Genomic DNA, 7,971 nt, shown 5'->3' with positions numbered 1-7,971 from the left:
GACGAGTTGATCGTTACATGAATGTAGAAAAAACACAATGAGTTGAGGGGAGCTTTAAGAATCGTAGGATTCGACAACAATAGAGCCCTTCCCCTCTCTCGCCACCATCCTCTACCACCAAATTGGAAACTTAACCCAACCAGTAATTTTGATGAACTCTGTAGTGATATGATATTAATCATGTGTTGCACTAGCCATGTCGGCTTGTGCTCGAAAGAGCACGCATTGATTGCTATCTCGTTTTAACTCCATCCATCGCTCGTGACCGGAGCAACTAATTTCTTGAAAATACGATATTACACTCCTTTAGATGTTTAGATAGCTTGCACGGGCTCTAGTGAGGGAGTTGGGTCGACAACTGACTCATGGCCTAGAGAGCATATATTGATTACTATCCTCTTTTAACTTCGTTGAACACTGTAATCAAGGGAAGCTAACACATCCATCTACATATGCATATTCCACGACATTCCATTTTAAGATTGATAGGGCTTATGCTGATTTATTGTGCCCCAAAAGAAATAGCCTATTGTGTTTGCTAAATTAATGCCAAAAGCATTTAATTTGTTTAGACGTCATTCACTCCTGCTTCACGCGAGGCCGAAGGCTGTGACGGCATGAGGAGCGCCGGCCACAACGAGGTCGTGGCCGTGCACGAGCAGGAGTCGGCGGTAGCCGACGGGTGCGAGTTCGAAACTTGACGGTGCAGGAAGGGGGAGGGGGGTCGGCAAAGCTGTTTGAGGGTGGGGGCTTAGAGGCATTGCCGAGTGCGGCAACCAGCACGGCAACGGGGGGAGGACGAGGCGGCGCGCGACAACGCCCGTCGGCCCGGGAAGGGGAGGCAAAGGGTTAGGGTCGGGTAGGCCGACGGTTGTATGAGGAAGAAGGGGGGGCTCAAGATGAACAATACATGATCTGTTTCCGGTCGTTGGATGAAGATCTAGTGGTAATGAACTAAAGTGACTGACGCAAAACTTATTTTCAGGCGGATGACGTATAGGCGCTCCCATAGCTTATATCGTGGAACAGTAATTGTTCTTCTATCCATTATTATTTTTACAATCAATCAAAAGTTACGGTGGTGGAGTCAAAGATTAACTATCAAGAAGATGAAAAACATCATTTGTTTTCACCCGGACGGTTGAGCATCAAGAACTTGGATCATGTAAGCCTTGGTAGGTTGAACCCAAATGCAGCAGAGAGGACAGTCTAACAATTTCTGTTAACAATTGCATATTTCCTTTTGATTGGTGTATACGTACAAAGGATACTGGAAATTAATCGTACTTAACAGGGACATTCTGCATTTAAAAAGAGGTCGCAGGGCCCAGTCTACTCGCCAAGTTCGAAAATAGAAACGACGAGCCAGAGACTACCGAGGAGACGTGCAGTGCCAGGCGGCTCTACACGCGTGGTCACGGTTCATCGTGGGACTGAGTGAGTGACCCTCCATGCTGTATGCAAACTCGCAAACCCATTTCATGGGCATCTTGAGCGACCCTAGCTGGAACAGGAGGACTATAAATTTGCAGCAACGGATCATATCATGTGGCGTGTACACCGAATACATGTGTTCATCATAAGATGGATCTATCCCATTAACTAATGTAATTTGAGTTAACGCTGTCATTTACCACTCATGTCTTTAACCAATAACAATGCAAAGACATATAAATCCGTTCACATGCATGCAGTTCAGTGGAGGTCGGGGCCAAATGATGAGCTACTGGAACGAGCACGCCCATGTTTTTTTTTTTGAGCTGACGGCACAACGAGCCAACATCTTTCGGGCGTCTGCATCACCATCACGTACCAGCCAGCGAATAAACGCGTCTACTCCTATTCTTTCTGGCGATAAGGAGGGTGTCGCATCAGTAGATGTAGAGGCTGATTTCCCCCTCCTTCAGAAAAAAAAAACAACATGGTCGTCGCAGGGGAGAAACTGGAACAAATGCGTCGAGCTCGACTGAGATGAGAGTTGTGTGCCATATGTACGAAATGATAGCATGATAGTTAAGCTTGGCCGGTTATCAGTATCGCCAATGCCGCCGACAGAAATTGCCGGAGACTCATACATGAGAGCTGCGTGTAATCTTGGTAGAAGAAGAGAAAGCACAAGAGATGCAATGAAACGACCAATCCGAACGGAAGGCGGCCTAAAGAAGCTGGGAACTAGAACTACAACTTTAGCCAAACAAAGGATCTAAACAACTAGGACCCACTAAGAACCGGTAGCGAGCATCACACTTGATTTGGTCAAGCAGAGTGTAAATTGATCGATGTTTGTTGTTGATGAGTCTATTGTTTCTCCCCTTCCAGATAGACTAAGAGACCATGATGGCAATGCAGTTGAGCTTCTTTGTTGTCTCCAATCATAATATTAGTTCTAGCATATGACTACCAGTCGGACAAAGTGGCATCGATACAGTCGAAAAACCGCACTATGCCAAAGACCGATTCCAGATAATGTTACGACATTTGAAGTGTTACATGACTACCTCTTCAAAACAGAGTATGGATGGTAGATCAAAGGGGTGGAGTATCCGGATTGGCCAGACTATAGTTTATAACCCCCTTGGGAACTAGGCAATTTGTGTCTTAAGTATGTCCAAATTTTACTACCCGTTGGACCTTACGCCTTTCGTGAAGGAAGAAAGCAAGCAAGAAGGACAACACAAAGGGCGAGTAACCAGTTAATATCACGAGAATGTATCGGACTGAAAAAAGAAGGCAAGATGAGGGAAACGTATAGAATCCCAAAAATCGATAACAATAAGCTCCATCTCTCTCCCGCCAAAATGAAACCTAACCTATTCAATAAATTGGGTGACTTGCGGCGATGTTTCAACATTTGGCATGACATCCCGGATTGTGTTATAAAGAGCATGTATTGATCGCTACCCCGTTTTAAGTTTCTCCATCACTTTTGATCGAAGGAAATAATTTCATAGATTTATTCTATTTCACTCCATCAGTAGGTTTTGTAGTTCACTATTATTATAGGCTCTCGTGTGGGTGGTGTCGACGGTGACTTGTGCCCAAAAGAACATTGATTGCTATCCTCTTTTAGCTTCGTTCGATCAATTATAACCTACCTACTAGGGAGCCAATAATATTCTTATGCATATAATACTCCTTTACATTGTATATGTTCTGCGACATCTCATCTAAAGATTGATAGGGGTCTGGATGTGCTGATTTTGTTGTGTCCGAAAAACATTAGTTTATACGAGCACACATGATTGTGGACTAATTGTGTCCGAAAAACATTAGTTTATACGAGCACACATGATTTGTTAACTTTCTCCATTGCGTGAGGCATATAGGGGTTCTCGATTGTGGACTAATTGTTCCACCAAGTTCAGAAAAAATGCAAACAATAAAGCATTCGAATGATTCAAAGATAATCAAGAAGATAAAATTCGCATGTTTGATTTTACCGGCTTGAGAGCATGGACAAGTTGCTGGGTGTCGGTTCATCATGATCATTGCTAGTGGCGGAGCTTGAAACGAAATGCATAGAGGGGACAATCTGGCAAATTATGTTACAAAACTATGAAAAGCTATTTCTTACTTCTTTCGGCCGATGTATAAACAGGAAATATGCTAAACAACGACATTTTTGTTTCGAAACTGCCTTGCGTACGATATTTTCTTCATACGATTTTGTACGACAAGACACAGGCCCGTCCCCAACGTTTGGGCCCACTACACCAGAACAGTCTGCTCGTACGCAAAATCGTATGAAGTTTGATCGTACGCATATCGGCGCTCTTTTTGTTTAGAAGAGGTACTATAGGTCCAGTGTGACCCCAATCACACTTCGCTCTTGAGTCTGGTCGAGTGACCCCATGATGTGGTATGCACACTAAGCGAGTTTTTTTAATGGAGGCGAAAGATTTGCCTTGTCTTATTAATTAAAAAGAAGCACTAACAACGTTTGATGGCTACATGACCACAGAGGTCAGAACACAAAGGGATCACAAAACTTAACAACGCAACTTTTGGAGATCTCAAATCTCAAGCATCCAATTGGTGCATCGTAAATTCATTCATGGGGTGAACAACGAAAATGGACAGCAAAAGGTCACGGCATGTGCACCGATACACAGCAAGTGGGTCCGTGTGGCCTGTGGGTGCACGACGAGGTGTTCTTGGCAGGGCTGTAGAGGGGCCGTGCCAGCCATCAGCCCGGCCATGGACGGGAGGTTTTCGATGGACCAGCGCGGTGGCCGGCCGGCTCGCCGGAGAACCGCCGTCCTCCGGCAGGTGTGCACATGGGGAAGGCTTCCCAGCTGCAGCATTTGGGTTGTCACACTTGGATCCGGTTTAGTTTGCATTGGAGTGATCGGTGATTGTTCTTGTGGTTGGTGAAAGTCTACCAGGTGCCAGGAAACTGGATTGTTCTACCTCTGGGTCCAAATTTCATCATGATTTCGGACGATCCCTCGATGCACGCACGACGCAGTTGTATCTAGTCTTTGATGGAACGACGAACTGGAGTGAATATTTTGAAAGCTTTCGTTACTGTTCGGACCAAGAAATCTGTCCAGGAAGGGGTCAAAGTTGGGCTGGGTGTGGTGCTCTCTGCCAAACCTGGTGATCGATCGAGTTGATCAGCTCGACGTTCCATCACATGGAATTCAGAAAGTTTTGATCTGCTCGAGAAGTTTGAAAAATGCAAATGACGAGTCAGGGACTACCAAGAACAGGAAAAGGCAAACTTGTTTGTTTGAAACTGAGTAGTGCCATCAGATAGCTGCATGGTCTCGGCTCATGGTGAACCTGGGCCACCGGTGTAACATAAACAAGCTCAAGAGCTCGTTTCATGTTGATCTTAAACATTCAAAGAGATGCATCCGTACGAGGGTCAAGAACGATTAACAACAAGAAATCATACGGCATATTACACCAATTCTACGGAAGAAGAGGATGGATGAGTGTGTTCCTGGTAGGGCACGCACGCTGTCACCATGGATTGATCTCAGACGCTTAATCATCTAGGAGCGCTAACCATGTTGAACTTGATTGAATCATGCAAAGACATGCGTACAAATCCATTCACTTGATGATGCACCGGTGAACCCATGTTCTAGGCTTTGACAATTCCTCCGTCCACATCACTCTCCACTTCTACTACTAGACCACCCCATCTTTCCTATCTCGTTTTAGCATCTCAAAAATCAAATCAAATTGTCACGGAGCCTAATCTGCCCAGACAACTTGCTATATGTACTACTATCTTTGATGATTTCTTTGTCGAAAACTATCTTTGATGATTTGCCTGGATTTGCGGTGTTCTTCCAGACGATAGGCGAGGTACCAAATGCTAGGTGATGATGGTGCAGTTAAACTTCCCTGCAAAAAAAATATTTCTTTTCCCGCAAAAAAAAAACTTACTCGTTAAACTCCTCCGTCAGATCAACTCTAACCGATCCCCTATAACCGATTAGAAGAGTAAATTTTTTGGTTTACTTATATAAACCAGACATAGCCAAACTCGTATAACCGCTAGATTATTATAATTTTCACTAAATATACTCGACCTCTCAGCCGCCGAGTAAACAAAACTCCACGTGCCTCACCTACCACCACCACCGCTTGTCCATACCAGCGCCACACCCACGTCCACTCCACCACCTGCGAGTTCGACGGCAATCACCGGGTCCAACCGCCGCCTGCTCGGAGATCTCGGCCGGCCGATCCACGTCACGCCAGCCCATCCTCCTCCCACGCCGGTCATGCACCCGCCTTCCCCGACATCCCGCCGCCGCCATAGCCGAAATACAACGATGTGCAACAGCGCAAGTGGGGGGCGTGGGTGGCCGAGATTTATGACCGCGACACCGGCAAGATCCATTGGCTCGGCCTGTTCCACTCGGGACAACATGCAACGCGTGCATATGACATCAAGTCGGTGCACCTGTATAGCGCCGCCGGCCGCCTTAACTTCCCCTTCGTTGCCCGCTGCCATTGGAACCGGTCCACACAGGGTGGCCACCCCATGCGAGAGACGGGAAGATCAAGAGGCCCGCAAGCGTATCGCGGCAAAGCAAGTCGGCGAGGCATTCATAGCGGAGCTTCGCCGCCGCTACTAGGAGCACGTCGAGGCGGAGCACCAGCTGTACTCAGAGTACGCAACGGGGAGGACAGGTGTCATCGACCTCTCCAGCGACGAAGGAGGCGACGACGACGGCCCCGACCAAATGATCGGAGGGTTGAGCAAAAAGGATTGAAAGAGACTAGCGGAAGAGTCGGATGACGACTGGGTTTAAAATTCTAGCCTAAATTTTGAATTTCATTTTAGTAAGTTTTATGTAAAATATTTTGAATTTGCACCGGATTTCGTTTTAGTTAAGTTCTGTGTAGTAGTTTGAACCTAATTTAGCACCGAATTTGCGTTCTGATGTTTTTGCTCCATTAAGTTTTGGGTTCGCTTAGAAACGACTTTTGTTAGAGTAGCACATGTACTCCTTTAAAGTATACTCGGCCGTTTACTCCTCCAAATTTCAGGGGATCGGCTAGAGTAGCTCTGACCGAGACGAATTTTGCGCGGGTGAAACGTACGCTTGTGTTTCCATCCAGCTCTGCATTGCTTACCGGAACTACGTAGCATACAAAGGATAGGAACGTCGCCGGCGATCAAGTGGCTGGGACCTGGGAGCAAAAGTGGCCGGCGCTGCTTTGTGATCTTGATTGCATGTCGTCCTCGGCGTCACGCATATGTAGGATCATATATCTCCAGGGTATTAATTTCTGCCTGGATAAATAGCTCGATCATCTCGCTGTCGAAGAACACCTACAGTGTAATAGGTGTGTGATTATCGTGTCTCATTTTGTGTGTTCGCGCAAAATTCAGTGAGTGAGGCATGTGCCTTTTTTTCTGACCACGGCAAAACCACCCCCACGTACGTACGTCGTCGGCCAGTGCACGATCGATGTGTGCCCCGTCAAGACCGCACGCAGGCTGTGTGGTACGCGCCGGCACACATTAGCGTGCAGCGCGCTCATCGACTGAATTTGATTGATCCGTGATCATTTGATTGCTTGCAATCAAGCTCAGTTGGTTGTTTTGGATGATCAAGGGGCTTTGCTCGGTTGGTTATCGTCATGGCAGCTCATCTTTTTGGGGATTTGAGTTCTTATAAAAGCAATATTGTTGCACGACTCATTCTTGAAGAACATGTGTCACATCTTATGTTCGGATACCCGCAACCAGCTTGGAGGGTTAACCGATCGACGCATGTCATGCGGGTAGGAGGGGATGACGGCGACTTGATCATCACATGAATGTAGACAAAACACAACGAGTCCAGGGAACCTTCAAGAATCATAGGATTCGACAAAAAAGGAACCTCTCCCCTTTCTCGCCGCCGCGCTTTACCGCCAAATTGGAAACCTAACCCAACTGGTAATTTTGAGGAAATTTGCAGTGATGCCTAGGCATGTGTTACACTAGCCATGTTGGCTCATGCTCGAAAGAACATGCATCGATTGCTATCTCGTTTTAACTTCATCCACCGCTTGTGAATGGATCAACTAAGTTCTCGAAATCGTGGTGTGACACTCCTTTAGGTTTTGTAGTTCGCTGGTGCGGGCTCCAGTGAGGGGTTGGGTCGAGAACTAACTCGTGGCCTAGAGAGCATAAATTGATTACTATCCTCTTTTAACTTTGTCAAACACTGTAATCAAGGGAAACTTTAAGTTTGTAAAGATTCTTCTGTGTAACACATCCATCTACATATGCATATTCCACTACATTTCATTTTAAGATTGATAGGGCCTATGCTGACTTATTGTGCCCGGAAAGCAATAGCCTATCTCGTTTGCTAAATGCCAGGTATCTGGATTTTTTCCATGCGTCGGTCCTTTCCGCTTCGCGCGAGGCGGAAGGATGGGACGGCATGAGGAGTGTCGGCCACGGCGAGGCCGAGACATGCACGAGCGGTACCCGGCAGGAGCGAGTCTAAA

Source organism: Triticum dicoccoides, chromosome 5A (genome assembly GCF_002162155.2).
Source record: "Triticum dicoccoides isolate Atlit2015 ecotype Zavitan chromosome 5A, WEW_v2.0, whole genome shotgun sequence".
NCBI classification, from domain to species: Eukaryota; Viridiplantae; Streptophyta; class Magnoliopsida; order Poales; family Poaceae; genus Triticum; species Triticum dicoccoides.
This window is presented reverse-complemented; position numbering follows the sequence as displayed.